We start from the raw sequence: 19,345 nt of genomic DNA on the forward strand, positions 1-19,345 counted from the left end.
GAGGAGCTCTGGGGCTATTGAAACTACTGAAAATCATTAAATTTTTTCCCAGGGAAACTACGGAAAGTTATTAAAAATAACAACAACGACTCCCTAAGAGCAACATCAAAGGTTTTACAATGTAGAGTGGGGGAGATAGATATCACTAAAATACCAGCCCTGAAGAGTGGGAGACCAGAAGTATCCCCTAAACTTACAGTATATTATTTCGTGTCCAGTTTGCACCAAAAAACTGTGAAGCATGCAAAGAAGCAGAAGTAGGACATACATTGGAACAAAAGCAGGCAACAGAAAAGGTGTGCGAGAGCAACCAGATGTCAAATTTAACAGGAAAAGACCTCAGGATAGCCATTATAAAGATGTTCACAGATATAAAGGAAACCATAATTTAAAAAATAAAGGACAGTGTCACACCAAATAGAGATTATCAATATAGAGAAATTATACAAAAGAAAAAAATGGAAGTTCTGGAATGGATAAAATAACCAAAGTGAAAAGTATATTAGATGGGCTCTACACTAGACTTGAATCAGCAGAAGAAAGAAAGAAGCAAACTTAAGGACAGATTGATAGACAATTGTCCCAGCTGAAGAACAGAGGGGAAAAAAGAATGAAGAAAAATAAACAGCTCCTCAAGAAATTTGAGACAGGCATTGTGTATATAAACATCATAAAATGGAAGGATAAGATGAGAGGAGAGAAAAAAGGAACAAAAAATAATATTCACAGGACTAATGGTGGGCACCTGTATGGCTCAGTCAGCTAAGCATCTGCCTTTGGCTCAGGTCATGATCTCTGGGTCCTGAGATCCAGCCCTACATTGGGCTTCCTGCTCAGCAGGGAGCCTGTTTCTCTCTCTCTCCCTCTGCACCTCCCCACTGCTCATTCTCAATCTCTCTCTCTCTCAAATAAATAAAATCTCAAAGGACTAATGGCTGAAAATGTCCCAGTCTTATCAGAAAATACAAAATGTGCATGTCAAGGAAGTTCAATGAATTCCAAGTAGGAAAATGCAAAGGGATCCACAAATGGACACAGCATAGTAAAACTGTTGAAAGTCAAAGATAAGGAGAAACTCTCAAAAGCAGGAAGAGGAAAAATATCTCCTTACTTACAAGAGGACCTCAGGGAGATTAATAGCTGATTTCTGAACATAAAGAGTATAGATTGAAGGCAATAGGATATCATATTCAAAATGCTCAAAGGAAAAAAAAATGACAACCAACAATCCTCTATCAAGCAAAGCAATTTTTTTTTTCGAAAATGAAGGTAAACTTAAGACATTCCTAGATAAACAAAAACTGAATATATCGCTAGCCAGATCCATCTTACAAGAAACACTAAAGAAAGTACTTTGGGCCAAAAACAAAGACTCCGAACAGTAATTTCAATCCACATGGGAAAATATGAGCTCCAATAAAGGTAATTATGTAATTATAAAAGGCAATATAAATGCAAATTTTCTCCTTTGTTCTCTTAACTGACTGACAAAACAATTGTATAATATAAATGTTTTTAATGTATCGTTAAACCTACAAAATAGAAATGTAATTAATATATTTGTAATATATTTGCTGATAGCAGAATCTCGGAGGTGGAGGAAGAAGATCTGTGAAGGGAATGACTATAGAATGTAAAGTAATAAAGATAACAATGTGTGTTATTGGGTTGCTAATATCAATACATATATATATACAATAACAATACCACAAAAAGAGGGAAAGAGAGAATTAGGCATTAAGTTAGGCATTAGTCAGCTCAGGCTGCTATAACATAATACCATAGACTGAGTGGTATAAATAGCAGACATTTATTTCTCACTTCTCTGGTGGCTGGAAGTCCGAGATCAAGGTGTCAGTATGGTCAGGCTCTGGTGAGGACCTCCTTCCTGGCTTGTTGCCTTCTCTGAGTCCTCAGATAGTGGAGAGAGAGCAAGCTCTGGTCTCTTTCTTTTTTTGTAAGGACACTAATCCTATCATGAGACCTCCTCCCTTATGACATCATCTAAACCGAATTATGTCCCCAGGTTCCACTTCCTAACACTACCACATAGTGGGTTAAAACTTCAAAGTATGAATTTTGAAGGGCACACAAATAGTCAATCCATAGCAAGTTAATCTTGCAAGTATAACAAGTATAGCAAGTTATACCAGCTATAAAGAAATATTTCTTTATCTCTGCTAAAATTAACCTAGCATACATCTGAAACTGATTCTGGTAAGTTAAGATGTATATGGTAAGGCCTAAAGAAACCACTTAAAAAAAAACCTCAAAGGATATAGTGAAAAAGTTAAAGTAGTTAAATGCTTCATTAGAAAATATACACTTAACACAAAAGAAATCAGTAAAGGAAAACAACAACAAAAAAAGCAAAAGACACATAGAAAACCAAAATCTCTTTGAATTTGAATATAAAGATATTTAATAAAATACTAGCAAATGGAATGCAACAATACATAAAAGGAATTATACACCATGACCAAGTGGGATTTCTTCCACAAATGCAAGATTGGTTTGACATACAAAAGCCAGTTAGTGTAATATATCATATCAATAGGATTTTTTTTTAGGGGCATCTGGGTGACTCAGTCAGTTAAGCATCTGACTCTTGGTTTCAGCTCTGGTCATGATCTCATGGGTCTTGAAATCGAGCCCAGCATGGGTTCTGTGCTCAGTGGGGAGTCTGCTTGGGATTCTCTCCCTCTGCCCATCCTTCCTGCTTGCATAAGAGTACACTCTCTTGCTCCCAAAATAAATAAATAAATCTTTAAAAAAAGATTTTTTTAATTGCGTGATTATCTCCAAAGATACAAAAAAGTGTTTGACAAAATCTGAGGGACAGAAACCAATCACAAAAGACCACATATTATATAAACAAATTGTGCAGAATAGAAGAAGCTATTGTGGCAGTAAGTAGATTATTGATTGCTTTAGGGATCTAGATGGTGGGGAATAATAGCTAAAGAATATGAGGTTTCTTTTTGAGATAATGAAAATGTTCAAAATTTGACTGGAATAGTGGTGTACGTATCTGTGGATATACCCCAAACCATTAAATTTTATCCTTTAAATAACTGAAATGTATGGCATGTGAATTCTGTCTCAAAAAAATGTTAAATACACAGACATGCAAAAGAAGGAGACGGAAGAGACAAAGGCGGATATGGATATGTGATGGCAGAAGCAATGTCGGAGTGAGGTCATGCGAGAAGGGCTCAGTTTGCCCTGCTAGCTCTGAAGACAGAGGAAGGGGCCATGTGCCAAAGAATGTGGGAAATTTCCAATGTCTGGAAAAAAAATCCATGAAACAGACTCTCTGCTAGAGCCTCCAGAATGAAATGCAGCCCTGACATGCCTTGTATTTAACCCAGCAAGAATGGTACGAGACTTCTGACCCAAAGAGTTGGAAGATACTGTATTTGTGTTGTTTAAGCCACTAAAATTGTGCTAACTTGTTAGGACAGCCAAAGAAAAGTAATGAAGATTAATAAAGATTGGATTAACTGTGATGGTCATTTTAATATGCCAACTTGGGTAAGCTACCATCTCAAGTTATTGAATAAAACATTAATCAAGGTGTAGCTGTGAAAATACTTTGTACACATGGTTATAGCTGATCATCAGTTGCCCGTAAGTACTGGAGAATGTCCTGAATGGTCTGAGTAAGACTGATTCAATCCATCACAAAGCATTAAAATGGAGCTGAGGCTTCCCTGAAAAGGGATGTCACCTGTGGACAACTTCAGTCTGTGCCTTGAGAGTTCCAGGCCTTCTGACAGCCTGCCTACAGATTTTAGATTTGTCTAGCCATTAGCTGATGTCCCATGACCAACCTCTAAATGTGCATCTACTGATTCTGCTTCTTTGGCTCAACCCTAATGCATACTGGCATGAATGAAGTTTTCGGTAGTGGCTGTCCCAAAATCCATTTGTGTCAAATTGGTTGGATGATCATTCATTGGAACTTTTCATGGGACAACAGCTGCATAGCATTTATGCCAATGACTGAGCAATAGGATTTGTCTCAGGATCACACATGGGGGTACTGTAACCCAGAAAAATACTAAGAGAAAGATAATGATCAGAGCCCACAGTTTATTTCTAAGACAGCAGCCGAGAGAGTCTAAATTAAAGCAAGAGAACAAATTTCCTTTATCTGAAGTGCTCACAGACCTGATTTAACTAGGTTAATTCAACTGGGTATTAAACAAATCACTCAATTTCATTTATTTGTTTCATGGATCTTTTTTGTTATAGTAAAGCAACCTGAGGTATCTAAAGGATATAAGTATGATCTGAAGGATATATATTACTTTCTCCTAAAATAGTATATGCCCTAATCTCAAGGCCAATGATATATCTAAAACAGGTTTATTTTTAACTACTGCCTGTCCAATTTCATGACAGTGTTCTAAAGTCATAGTGACATTATCTAGTTCTTCTTTTATTCTACGAACCATAAAACTCAGAATTTTATTCACTTTGGGGGACTCTTTTAAAGCATGAAATGAACTCTGGGGAAAAAAAATTCCCTTTCAATCATTAAAATTATCAAACTGAAGTCCCAAATTTTCTCCTTTTTGATTCAAATCATCTAAAGATCTGTTCTGGGGAAAAAGAGAAACTGAGAGACCAAAAGAGACATTGGCTGAAACCATTGGCCTGGATAAAATCAGGCAGCCATCAGATCACAGATCTCTTGCAGGTAACGCCCCCTAGGCCATATATGCCTCAAATCCAGTAACGGTCATTAGTGCCTGTCTAGTGATTTATTTTCAGCCAAAATACCACATACTGTGGTGTCAAATATTATTTTAATGATTTCCTGCCACCCCTCAAAAGTGGGCCAACATTAGGAAAAGTCATTTTTAATATACAAAACTTCAAGTAGATCTGAAACAAAATGCCTGGAGTTAAGACTATGTAATCCAGCTCTCTTACAAGACCTATGAAAGGAATACAACCTTTAAATAGACATCACTTGTGTCTTATTTTTTCCCCAGGTCTATTTCTGTGAACATTCCATTGAAAAGGCTCGCTGAGAAGGAAAGGAAAGGGAAGGGAAGGGAAGGGAAGGGAAGGGAAGGGAAGGGAAGGGAAGGGAAGGGAAGGGAAGAGGGAAGGAAGGAAAGAAGAAAGGAAGAAAGGAAGAAAAAGAAAAGGCTAGCAGTTACAAAGGTCATCTCTCTAGATGGGATGGGATGGGTATTAGGGACTTTCGGTTTTCCGGCCTGTCGTGCTTGCCATTCTAAAGATCTTCTGTAAGTCAAGTCCACTGATCCAAGACACTAACTTACTTTAAAAAAGCTGTTGCTATAAAAGGAAGCTGTCTGCCATCCAATGAAACTGATAACAAAATTGGTCGTTCGTTTATTTGTATTTATTAGCAAAATCTCAGGAAATTGCAGCAGGGCATATAATAAGTAGACACTCAGGCTGCACAAAACAATATTAAGGGTAAGGACTTTATAGATACCATAGCTATCATAATTAGGAGCCAATATGTATATTAACAATCCAGAACCTTAAACGTGCAAAGAGACAAGAAACTATTTGGAAAGCCAACAAATAAAAGCATTCAAATGAAAGTGTGACAATCTGTATCTCTGATTATCTTCTTCCGTGTGCCTTGGATCAATGACTTTCTGCAATCATCAACTTGATACAAAAATCTTAGGTTGAAGCTCTCTCTCCCTGGGGATCTGCTTCTGGATGATTCCTAAAAATCCTCAGCTTGAAGTCTCTGGTTGGAACAGTTTTCTAGGATTTGAGGATGATTTCTCTTCCCTTGTTGTGGGATGTATATCTGAGAAACAAGCATATTTCTAAAGTGTTTACTTCTGTGCTAACTAGTTACAATACGTAATAAGAAATTTTGCACTAAATTCAATGCGTTATCTGATGTCTTTTCCAAAAGACAACATCTCAATGTTTAAGATCACTCAACTGTTGTCTAGGAAGATGTTGAAGAGAGTGTATCTGTTGATGGTAAGACTAGGTAAATACCTCGAACCCTCGTAGGATTAGGCAATGTCTGCTTGTATTAGAAGATGATCTAGAATTAAAGCCAACACTCCCAGGTACAAGAGGCAGCCTAATGCTAAATCAGAAGAGAAGACTCAGTTACCCCTTAAAAATGGCTAATTCCATTGTCATTAAAACAATTCCATAGGAATTCCTATAATGTCTGAAAGCTTTGTTGATGTTTGTCTTAGCTTAAGAATTCATTTTTCCCTTCTAGCATTCCTGAAGACTGGGGGTCCTGGGGCAGTGAAGTTTCTGAATAAGCAGCAAAGTATTGAAAATCTTTTTAGTGACAATGCCAGTGAAATGGATATCTGTCACTGGAGAGATTGGTTGGAATCCCCAGACCGGGAAAACAGAATCAAGTGATATTTTTTGCCAGTATCAAACTCATAGCTCTGTGACAAGGAAAAGCTTTCATCCATCCCTAGAATAAAAAAACACTGACCAAACATATTCAGAATCCACTGTGGGGGATAGTGGCATGAAACATACCCGGGGAGGTTCAGAAGGACTCTGAGATTTAGACTCTTGCCCTTGTGTCTTCCTCACATTTTTACCAAGACTGTGCTGACGACTGGTGAGACATTTGTCACAGACAACATCAGTACTTTTAGTCAGACTTTGCCCATTGACCACAGTGGCCAATTTGTCCTTTCTAGAGTGACCGACTTCATTAAAAAGAGTTTTTTTTAAGTGTCTACTTGAGGTTCTCTGGTGCCTACAAGTGTTCATCCTGAAAGTGCCAGAGATTATACTCATGGAATTTGCAAAGACTTTTCCCCCCAATATCTCTTTCTGACACTGGAGTTAAAACTGCGTTTTATAATACCCATTTTATACCTTTCATGAGGGCTAGGATCTTAGTGAGTGCTGCCTATTTGAAAAAAATGACCAGCCAGGAAATTTTTCATTTTAACCTCCATATGATCTTTTTTTGTGTGGGTTTTACCTTTATATCAGTCACCTCTTCAGGAAGCTTTAGGATTTAAAAGTTTTTTAACCTATTGACAATTCTTACTTGGGTCCCTGTGTAAGATCAAACACACTTATTTCCAAGCATTCCCAAACCAGGGACTACTTGCTAAGTACACACACTATCGGTATAAATATATTAACCCCCTTATCTATTGTAGTGAACAATGAAATATGCCACCGGAGCAGATTTTTTCCTGGTAGGGGGTCATGTACTAGGAGTGAGCTGAGATCCATTGAGGCATATCTTGCCTGATAGTCTCCTTTATCTATCTTAAACCATGAGTCATCAACAAGCAAGATTAAATCTGGACCTTTTTTTGTAAGCTTTTCCAATAAATCTGTACAGAGCCTGGCAGTTTTTCAGAAAAATGCTAGGAAGTTATGATTTTTTCTTTGTTCAGGTAATGGGAGGAGACTAGAAGGATTTAAAGTATTATGAACAGAAATTTATGAAGAGAAAATAATAAGATTTATAGAACATAAGCCTATTTTTTGAGAAGTATTGTGTATTTCAGTGAGCAAAAGAGATTGTACAGCATGAGGGACTGTCTAGTTGAAGGAGGACTTTATTTTATTTTAAATTTTATTTCTTTATTTGAGAGAGACAGAGACAGACGGGGGAAGGAGGCAGAGGGAGAGGGAGATGCAGACTCTCTGCTGAGTAGGGACCCCAACTTGGGGCTTGATCCCAGGACCCTGAGATCATGACCTGAGCTGAAGGCAGATGCCCAACCAACTGAGCGACCTAGACTCCCCTGAAGAAGGACTCTAAAATAAGGTAGCATAGGGTTTTGCTAGTTTAGATGCAGCTGCTGTTACATTGAGGCAAGATGGGTAAGATTTTGCCACCGGCTCAAGTGAAAAGCTGTAGTAAACGGATGATTCCCATGATGTTGAGTCATAATATCAAGGGCTTCTCCATATCACCGCACCAGTAGGTAGGCAGGTCTGTGATTATAAGGTAGGCTCAAGGTTGGGAGTTGTTGAAGTGCCAATTTTAAATTGTATAATTGCTGGTCTTTTCAAGTTCCTGAGGAAGAACTTTGGTTATTAAGGACTTAGCTAAGGCAAATATAGACATGACAATTTTAGAAAAGTTGGGAACCCATTCTCAATAAGAACCAATGAGATTCAAAAATCCTCTTAATTATCCTTTTTTTTTTACTGTAAATGTTTTATTTTTATTTATTTTTTGTGTTTCTTTTTTTATTCAAGCATAATTAGCATACAGTGTTATATTAGTTTTAGGGGTATAATATAATGATTCAACAATTCTAGACATTTCCAGGGCTCATCAAGATAAGTGTACTCTCAATCCCCTTTGAAGTGACTGAGCGTGTTTGAATTGTTTGTAATCTGTCAGAAGTGCGGTGAATATCTCCTTTGGCTAAATGAATTATTTCCTTTTATGTAAAAATGCAAACTTTTCTTAGGAAATCTTCTATTCTTTTGGAGCTCAAACAGAAAGGAAATAAATGTAGTCAGTGTGCTCACCCCATGATTAGAACATAGCAATAGGGCAGCCACATAAGAATATGTGATGTTCTTAAGAATTCTGATAATTCTTTATTTTGATAAAGAATTGTGAATGAAAGAATGCCTTAGTAATCAAGATACACTGTTGACGTTCCCAGGAAAAGGCAAACAAGTATTGAGTATTTACCTGAAGGACACTAAAGAAGTCAGAACACATATCTACAACTATAATTTGGCAGAGAGGATAAAACGGTATTTGTACTCAGTACCACAAATTAATGTAGAATGACTATTTCATACAGCCATGAGTTACCTAAAACACTGATATCCTCTATAACAAGTTTCTTGACTGGGAAGATAGAACTATTACATAGATAAATGCAAGGAATGGTGATCCCCTACTCTACAAGGCTTTCAAATACTGGTTTTAGTCTTTTTTTAAATTTCTAGTTTTAGAGGGTATTGTGCAAGCTTCCATAAACTTGTGGCTGCATCTTTCTGAACCTTTGTGGATTTAGCCCCAGTGATTATGCAAATGTCAATAGAAATTTGGCCTCACAAGGAATTTACCACTTAGTGGAGATCTTAAATTTGAGCTTCACTTAGGCACGTGGATATTAAGTCAATGTCCAAAGTAGCTATAGGCTGATTGTGAATAGGGTGTATTTGGAGTTTTCCAAAATATATAATCAAACAAATAAGATTCCATCAGAGTATTTAATCTGACAATTCTATTTGCATAGATTAAATTGGCAGAAGTGATGTCACAAGGGAGGAAAGAATATCTCTCAATGATAAAGTCTGAAAACGATGGTTGTAGGATGAGAGGTGGGGGAAACTGGAGCATTATAAGAGATACTTGCCCATTGATTAGGTTTTTGACTCTGAGGAAGTTGCGTTTGGTTAAAGGGCGGAAGGTAAATACTTTGGCACCCAAATAAATCACACATTTTCAAGTTTTGTTTTTAAACATTTACATAACATTTCTCATTGTGACTTTAACTGTAAAATAGTAATTCAGGCATTTGGTTTTCCTTCAAGCACCATCGTTGATTATCAACCTTTTTTTTTTTTTTTTACTCAGTATCTTAGTGTAAAAGAATTATTTTTCCCATATATGTTCCATTTAGCATATCTACATTTGTCTTTATCAAAAGTCTCCCTCACCCTAATGGTTAATAACTGGTGTGGGAGCATTTAATTGCTTTACTGTAAGGCCAGCAACTCATATTCTGGATTTTTGTGTGCTTTTGTCCCAAGGCTTTTTCAAAATATCCATGGAGGTGCTAGAGATCTGGTAACGGGGCTAATTCTCATCACAATATTCTCTTGATACTATATTCACTGTTTCTGGCTTATGGCTGTTTACAAAAAGAAAGAAGAGCTAGGTTTTCATGTGCTTCAGGATCTCCTGCCTAATGCTATCTAAGGGTGTTAAAAAATATCAAAATTTCCAGTGGACTCATTCTTTCTTTGCCTGTAGGAGCAAATTAGAGTTCAGTCTATTTTCACAGTAAAGATGGCGAAGATAAGCCTCCATAATACCTTCAATGACATCTGCAAACAGCTCTTCTAAACTCCTCTGGCTTCTAGTGTAATGGGTAGACGTGGGTGGGCTCAAAGACTCTCACAACACCTGCAGGTAATTCCGACTGTCCCTTTTCCATCAATTGCTTGTACTTGAGGTCTTTCCTACCTTAAGAAAAAAATAATATAAAGTTTGGAGTTCTATATCCTCCTAGAACTGTTCTAACTTCTTCTGTAAATTTTGTTCTTTCATATTTAGGTTTTAGAAAGCTCTTCACAAGAATGACACTAAGGCTTAAAATCAGCCATAAGGAGTTTGCTCTAATCTGAAGGAGATTTAACTTTAAAAGGCAATTGAGATATGAAGGTTTCTTGTTGAACAGAGGTGAAAGGAAATAGGTCAGAAGAGGGCGTGGTCGGAGCAGAGAGTAATGTAGGATTATAAATGGAGGGAAAAGGAATACTGGAATCAAGTCTGGTAGGTTCAAGTTATGACTTAGGGAGATAAAAGAGAAAGATAGTTTATATTTTTCATGTGTTTCATTGACCTGACTACAAAACTTTTTACAGAAACAATTTTGGAATTTGAATTCCTTTTGGAAATTTTCTCCTCGCAATCAAAACCTACTGAACATTGGATGTTTTATTCTAAGTCCCTTCTCAAATGAATAATTTTGTTCACATGGAAGTTCCTCAAAGTGCCCACTGTAATTCTAAATTATCTTTGGAGAAATTGTGTGATTTAGAAGATAAGTACATAATTAGAATTATATGTGAATACATGAAGTAAGCTGAAATCTGTCCCAGAGAGAACATAGACTTTGAGAGAGATAAATCCAGCCAAGTCTGGCAACAAATATCATTTTGGACACATTGCCATACCTTGAGCCCTCATCTAATTGATTAGCTGTCTTTAATTAAGGAACTCATCCATTCCTAACACTTCTAATATTCAGGAGTTTTCAAGAGGTTTCTTTCTGAACCAAACTCTCACAGACAAATTTAGACAAGGCTGTGGCAAACTCTAATAAGATTTTGATAGATGATCCAATGCAAACTTTCCCTGTAGCACCTGTCTGACATGGCTTTCAGAATTCATCAGCCCTTGGGGTGAACTTAAGGGATGGATTATCAAGTCTATGTCTATTTCCTTCTCTAAGAAGTTGTTTTATAAGCTTAGAACAGAATATGACAAAGACCAAAAAGAAAAAAAAAAATTAAAGCCACAGGAATGTGTTGTGAGTAAAAGGCAGTTTTCTTTCAAGGATAAGAATTTCAAACCTGGACACCAATCAAGTTATTCCAAAAAAATTTCAACTCTCACCCCAAAAGAAACAAGCATATAAACATACCTCATGTGTAGAAGTTAAAATAGGCTAAGCACAGGGTGCCTGGGTGGCTCAGTTAGTTGAGTGACACCTTGATTTCGCTCAGGTAACGATCTCAGGGTAGTGAGAGTGAGCTCCATGTCTGCATCGGGCTTTGCACTGGGTGTGGAGCCTGTTTGGGATTCTCTCTCTCTCTCCCTCTTCCTCTGCCTCACCCTCCTCCCTCTCTAAAAAAAATAAATGAATAAAACAAAATAAATAAGCTAAGGAATTTGGAGCTTAGAACTTGAAAAAAAAGGAACTTGGAGCTCATACCCAATGTAGAACTAACTTCAATATAGCAGCTGGAGAGATCCCTAAGAGAAGGCTCAAAGGACTTCTAGGGAGAATGCTGTTTTGGGTTGAGGATCTTGACTTGTGATAGAGAGAGACTTTCCACTGATCTGTGAAACTTCCAGGATTGCAGCTAAATCCCGCCAAGACCGAGAAGACAACCAGAAATCACATTGATCAAGCAAAACAACTTTTAATGACGTACTACATGAAAGGAGGATACCACCTTAACAGAGTCTTAGTTGTGTCCCAAACAGTGAAAGTTAAAGAAGGTTGGCTATGGTATCCTAGACCCTGTACTGGGCTATTTTAAGATGGGTCTTTCAAATTAGGGAACTGGATAGATTGACAATATTTATGACTTAATAATTCAGATTGGTGAGCACAACAAGGTGAATTGAGTCTTGATGAGCATTCTGCTAGTATTGATAAGGAAATTAATGAAGGTGGTCACCCTGAGCTTTCAGGAACAAGTATTTCCTGGGGAAAGTACCTAAGTTATTTTTGTTTGGTTTCAGTACTATTTAACCTAGAAATGGGAAAATATGTTTTTTTTCAACACAGGAAAATAATTCATATTGGTTTTAGTCCTATACATAAAGCTCTGGTGTTCTCAATATGTTAAATTTATTTCTCCTACTGATAATTTTTTCCCCAGTTATCCATTAAGAATAGATTGTGTTTTCAGTGGTTACCCAATACTGCATTCTTTTCACCAATTACAATCACCCCATGCTTCTGATTTTATGAAAATTTTAACAATAAAATTTAGGATTTCAGGAACATTTGTTATTTTTTCTGTCACTCTTGGCTCCACAAAGCAAGACCAAACCAAATAATAATAATAAATTTCCAATTTACAATCATTGAGTATTAGGTCAGATGTTTACCCAGATCCTTCATCTAATCTCCTCAAGTAAATATAATTTCATAAATCCTCTTGATAGTCTCCTTTTATGCTAAAACCTTTCTTTCTCACGTCCCCACACTTCCCTACCAAAACCATGGAAGAACACATACCTCATTTTCGATTCTTCTTCCCTAAGCATCGGGGCAGTTAAGAAAGCACAAAATTGTTAAGGCAGGTTTTTGTTTCTCCTCAGCATAATACATAACCAAGATTCTTGGCTCTCCTGACCTCTTCTCTACCCCTTAAAGATCCCAATACATCTTTTCTAGATCCTGGCAACTCTTAGTGTGTTCATACACTTTTAGCTCCAAACGTTCCAGTGCACTAAACAGTATTAGCTCTTTATGTCCTCAGCAGATGAAGATTTTCTGCTTGAATGGTATTTTTCAGTTCACAGTGAATGTCTAGTCTCCAGAAGAGAGAGGTCTCCAGAAGACCACAAGACTTTGGCACCCAGAGGTTGAAACTTCGCTTTCAGGCACATAGCTCTTCCTATCTAAACACTTATTTCAAGTATCTTAATGGCAAAGAGTACATGGTGCTCTACGTCTCCAGGATGGAGGAAGAAAGCTGTCTTGCATGCCTGAGTACTATCATAGTACTGTCCACAAGACATTCCAGTTTTTAACACCCCTAATATAAATATCTGTATTGCTATTAGATGCTTGAGAAAACAGACTTACAATGGTTAAAAACCTGCCTTAGGCCACATATCTAATGAGTAACATGGCCAGATATTGGAAGACTAAGCTTTGCTCATTACACTACTATTTCTTGTTTGCTGTCATCTTCTATGAACCCTTACTTTGTGTAAAGATTGTCATCATCATCATCATCATCATCATCATCATCATTTACTCTTTCATCTATCAGAGGTATTCGCTAGGGTATTCTTTTTTTAATGAGTTGTTGCAGACTTTCTCTTCACTTCCTTATTTGAGGATCAGAATGTCATTGACTTCAGAATAATATAACATTATTTGGTATTTGGAGGGAGAATTAAAGGGTTAGGCTTTATTTATTTGGGAGATATGGGGGAAGGAAAAACTTTTAAGCCCAGAGCCAACAAGTCAAATTTGGCATGTTCCAAGGAAGTGAACCTGACTTTTATTTATTGATTTATCTTTTAAATTAATAGACTTAAACTTTTTTTTCCCCTTAAACTGTTATTGGTTAACAGAAAAACTGAGTGAAAAGTACAGAGATTTCCCATTTATGACCTCCTCCCCCCACCCCAGTTTTCCCTATTATTAACATCTTGCCTTAGAATGGTATGATTGTTAAATTAATGAACCAATATTGATACATTATTATTAACTAAATTCCATAAATTACATTAGGGTTCATTCTTGGGGTTGTAAATCCTATGGGTTTTGACAAATGTTTAATGACATGTATCTACCATTAGAGTATCATACGGAATACTTTCACTGCCCTAAAAAATCCCCTGTACTCTACCTATTCATCCTTCCTTCTCTTTGTAGGAATTCATGACAACCACTGATCCATGCAATGTCTCCATAGTTTTGCCTTTTCCAGAATGTTACATAGTTGGTACAGTATGTACGTAGCCTTTTCAGATTGGCTTCTTTTGCATAGCAATATGCATTCAAGTTCCCTCCATATGTTTTTATGGCCTGATAGCTCTTTGATGTTGTTGCTGTGGTTGTTGCTTTTTTTTAGTTTGTTTGTTTTTTAGTGTTGAATAATATTTCCTTGTCTGGTTATACCATAGTATGTTTACCCATTCATCCATTGAAAGATATCTGGATTGTTTCCAAGTTTTAGCAATTACGAATAAAGCAAATATAAACATTCGTGCACAGGTTTTTGTGTAGACATAGGTTTTCAACTCATTTGGGTAAATACCAAGGAGCACAATTGCTAGATCATATTTTATGAGTATGTTAGTTTGGTAAGAACTGCCAAACTGTCTTATACTCTTTTTATTCTTAATAACAATAAATGGGAGTTCTTGCTGCTTCACATTCTTGTTAACATTTGGTTTCGTCAGTGCTTTGGGTTTTAGCCATTCTACATAGGCGTGGAGCACTATCTCATTGCTGTTTTATTTGTAATTCCCTAATGACATAATTTTGCACACTTTTTCATATGCTTATTTGCTATCTGTATATCTTCTCTGGTGAGGTATCTGTTCATAGCTTTTGCCCATTTTTTTGGTTGGATTATTTCCTTGTCGGAGTTTTAAGAGTATTTTTTCCCAAAGCATTCCTAGGATTTCAAAAATGACCAGGCTACCTAGGTGTCAGAAGCAGACAAACACTTTAGTATAAACTGTGACAGTTGTTTTTTTTTTCTTTTTGTAATGCAAATACCTGATTTAAGCTTTTATTGCCAACACATCCACTTCAAAGAGATATCCTCTTCAAAGATGAGTATCTGGCTTATCAACACTTTGCCAAACACACCAGATAAAGAGCCAGGCCATCTTCCCCTACAAACATCCTGGTTGATTTCAATAACTTACCCTTTGGGCCATTTGTTTTTTTCTCTGCCTGGGCTTTAAATTCTGACTCTCATGGTTTTTATTCACCAATAATGATTGAGCCCATGAAACCCTACATTCCCTGCTTTGGTACCAGAAAAAGCAGAACCCCAGGTTGGTGTGTTTTCTTTCTCTCTACCTGTGGTCTTAATATGTGACCCTAGATGTGTTGTGTCATTTCTAGGTCCTATAAGTAATAAAGCTTTTTGTTTGTTTGTTTTCAAAGTTTCCTGATGGTTATTGCTGAAGGGTATCTTGCAATAATAACAAGAAACACAAGGGCCAGTTCAGCCACAACATTGGTTATTGACAGGCTAAGACCAACACACAACAGCACATCAGGCCCCAACACGACCCTTTTCATGTAAATGGTTCTCAATTTTTTTTTTCACAATGACTGTTTATTTGTTCATTTTCTGGTGGATATTCTCCCATGGAGAAACAAATCACATATTTGTACTTAGTTATAGCTTTTAAATTAAAATTAGACACATGATTAACAAAAGAATTCAATTCTAACCAAAAACAAAAGAATGAATTATTTCAATACTACTTTGTGAAAATATTTTTGAAAGATTATATTTAATAACTGGAACAATTCTGGATACTTACTATTTCTTAGAATTCCAAGGACTGGTTTGGAAAAATTGATGTAATATTGCCTAACCCACAGCTCCTAAGAAATGTCTTGGTATTATAAATAAGCACTTAAAAAAAATTTTTTTTTAGATAATTAGTACTTTTTGATCCATAGATACAGTTTCTATGGAATGGTTTGAACCATTCTTTGCATCAACACAGATAATGCTCTAACTTAGATTTTGTTTTCAGTATTTGATTAACAATGGTGTTAGCAAATATTAACTCACTGTTGCTTTCTTGACAATATGATCAGTACTTTCCATGAACTTTGCTATTTGTTCCTCTGAACAGTCTGAGAGGCAGGTGTTATGGTCCATATTTTATAGATGAAAATACTAAAGCATTGATAATAGGATCAGTATGAGAGCCCAGATCTGCTTTTCCCCTTGGCTCCAGTCAGTCTCTCTTCTCCCAATTAATGATGTGTACTCCTGCCATAGTAATTTATATAAAACACATGTGCAATCATGCCACCGTTGCTTTGAAAAACTTTGGAGGCGGTTTTCCACTTCCCTGACATGTCAAACTCCCTAAACTGTAAAAGGAAGGCCCTAATAATTTACCTGAATGTAGCTGTTGATTTTACTGGCTGAGATCTATGTCAGAGGTACATAGAAAATTTTATAAGAACAGAGGAAAGAGTGATTTAAGAGTTTAGAGCTAGAATATATAACATTTGACCTGGATCCTGAAAAACAGATGAGTTTTTACCAGCAAAAAAAATTATGGGAAAATTATTCAAGGCAAAAAACCCATCACTTACTAAAAAATTACTGTTTAGGGGCACCCAGGTGGCTCAGTCGTTAAGCGTCTTCCTTCGGCTCAGGGCATGATCCCGGCGTTCTGGGATCGAGCCCCACATCAGGCTCCTCGCCTAGAAGCCTGCTTCTTCCTCTCCCACTCCACCTGCTTGTGTTCCCTTTCTCGCTGGCCGTCTCTCTCTCTGTGTCAAATAAATAAATAAAATCTTAAAAAAAAAAAAGAAAAGAAATTACTATTTAACACATGTAGATCAACATATATAGACATAGATAGATCGTGATGAAAGTATTAAATATCACCATCAGAAGACCATCACTTGTAATAGGGAAGACTATGCACAAATATGTAAACTGAATGCAAAGTAAAACAAATAAAAACCAAGAGTTGGTACACACCATGGTCTTCATTTTGTTTAGAGCATTTCAATAACACCAAAATCAACCCGCAGCAGATAACATACAGGATAGTTTAAAACAAAATTCTTCCACTACACCTCTGAATAATTAAGCAGCATATCTAAAGTTAACAAAAAAAAAGGCATTCCTGTATATATAATGCGTGTGTATAGATACACACACAGACATAGATAGTGTGTGTATCTATACACACAAACACACATATATACACATGTACACTAGTAGTATAATATATATATTATATATAGGATATGCATACTCTGGTCTGTGATCATCTGATAACTAAACCCTTGATAAATGTAAGTGGTTCCTGCTTATTGGCAATTAACAAGGGAGCTGAGGTATGAATGGATAGCTGCTCTATGCTTAGCTCCCCCTTTTAAGATCAATGAGACCTATCACCTGTCATTCTCCCTTCCGTGATATCCCCAAGACAGGAATACATAAGAAAACAGAGCGATAGGAACACAGGACTGCATACATTTGAATTTCAAGTGTATTTGGGCCATACACGTGAACGTGACCCAAAGAATCTGGGAAGGAACTCGGAGTAAATCACTGAGAGCAAGTTTTGGGGGATGTTCTTTTGTGCAAAATGAGCAGATGAAATGTTATTGAACTGAACCCACGTAGTAAGCGCTAACCAAGTCAGTTAACAGACAAATGCCTGATCCCGCTATACACTCAGTACTACTATCCCGGGTGCTGTGGGGAACACAGAAGGAGGAGACAGGCTTAAAATCTTTTTGGAGAAAAAAAGACTAAGACATGTGAAATAACGCTTTCCTAAGTGATAAACCCTTGAGGAAACATCAACATAAAGAGAAGTAATTAGTTCCAAAAACACTCATATATGTAGAGATTTTATCACATGAAAAAAACTTTCATCTTCAAAAACAGCCGCCATTTTTCCATTTTTGTGTCTCTGTCATTCTTTTTAATTGATGTATTTTTCCTTCGATTGAAAACCGATAAGATATGTTTTCATTAACATTTTTGTTATGACGGTTCTGATAAAAAACTAAATGACAAGTCAGGAATGTATTATTTAAAGCTTGAATTTAGTCAATCCAGAATAACTAAGAATAGATTTTTATAGTAGCATTACCAAAACCTTTCCAACAATACAGAAGAGAAAGCAGCATTTTAGAAAGATTATTTCCTTTGTGACCTTAGCTTTTACATTAATTTACGTCTTCTTTATGGGTTCGTTAATCAAGTTCTATAAATATTATCTCCTCATCTATGAAAATTTCCTATGCATAATAGGATGTGGTGAATCTGCATAATTCCTTTTATGAACGTAGAGTAATTGACTTTGCATGAGATTTTAAAGAATTAAGCAGAGCAGACTCTATTCTTAAAGGAAGATGAATACAAATCTCCTCCTCATTGGAAATTTGGCACTAGTTTCACAGCTATTAATTACACAATAAAAAATTACAAAAGTAGCTTCTCACAATATTATTAGGCTAGTTATTAAACTAAATTCTTTCAATGCTAATGCTTTCAGTTTTCATCTTTCTTAGTTACCGCACAGCATTTCACAAGGCTGATTTCTTTTTGCCTCCTGACTTAGGGAGAAGTTGTTTGTTGAGTAAATCACACCACGAAAAAGTCGATTAAAAAAAAATTTGTGCAAAAGAGTTTAAATAAGTGTGTGTGTATATGCAGTCCATACACTTCAATTTACAGACTAAAAATTGTAACCCTTTTCTCTCCTCCATGTTCTTTTTTCTTTTTTTAAAGATTTTATTTATTTATTTGAGAGAGAGAGGGTGAGCATGGCAGGGGAGGGACAGAGGGAGAGGAAGAAGCAGGTCCCTACTGAGCAAGGAGCCTGACGCCCTGGGGCTTGATTCCAGGACCCACAGATCATGACCTGAGTCAAAGGCAGACGCTTAACCAACTGAGCCACCCAGGCTCTCCTCTCCTCCATGTTGTTAATCCAGTCTGTCATCAAGTCTGGGCACCTCCTTGGAAATGTCCCTTCAAGTTGTCCTATGTCCTCTTCACTCCGGTAGCTCCTTCTCACCCTGTGACTGTCAACGAAATGGTGATCATGCCCCAGTCTGCCCCACCAATACATTCTTACTGCTACTGCTGAATAAATTTGAGTAAAACACTCTTTTTTTCATTGAAATTACTTGCTCAGAGACACATGAGGATTGACTGTGTTTTCTCACATCGTAAAAAAATCCTTTTCCCCAGGAACGTTAATCTCTGCTCCAGAAAGATTTCCTGTGCACATCCTCATGCCCATCTCTACCTTTTCGGAACCGTCACCACAACCTGCAATGTCTTCCTCCTCTAGAGTCAGTAAATGTGCATCTGTGTGTACGTGTGTGTGTGTGTGTGTGTGTGTTGTGTTGTGTGATACTTTCTGCATATAAAGCTTACACATTAAATCTACAGTTTACATATAGATTCCGAGAGACCAGAC

This window comes from Ursus americanus, chromosome 4, assembly GCF_024610735.1.
Source record: "Ursus americanus isolate L20-20 chromosome 4, mUrsAme1.1.p, whole genome shotgun sequence".
Lineage (NCBI taxonomy): Eukaryota > Metazoa > Chordata > Mammalia > Carnivora > Ursidae > Ursus > Ursus americanus.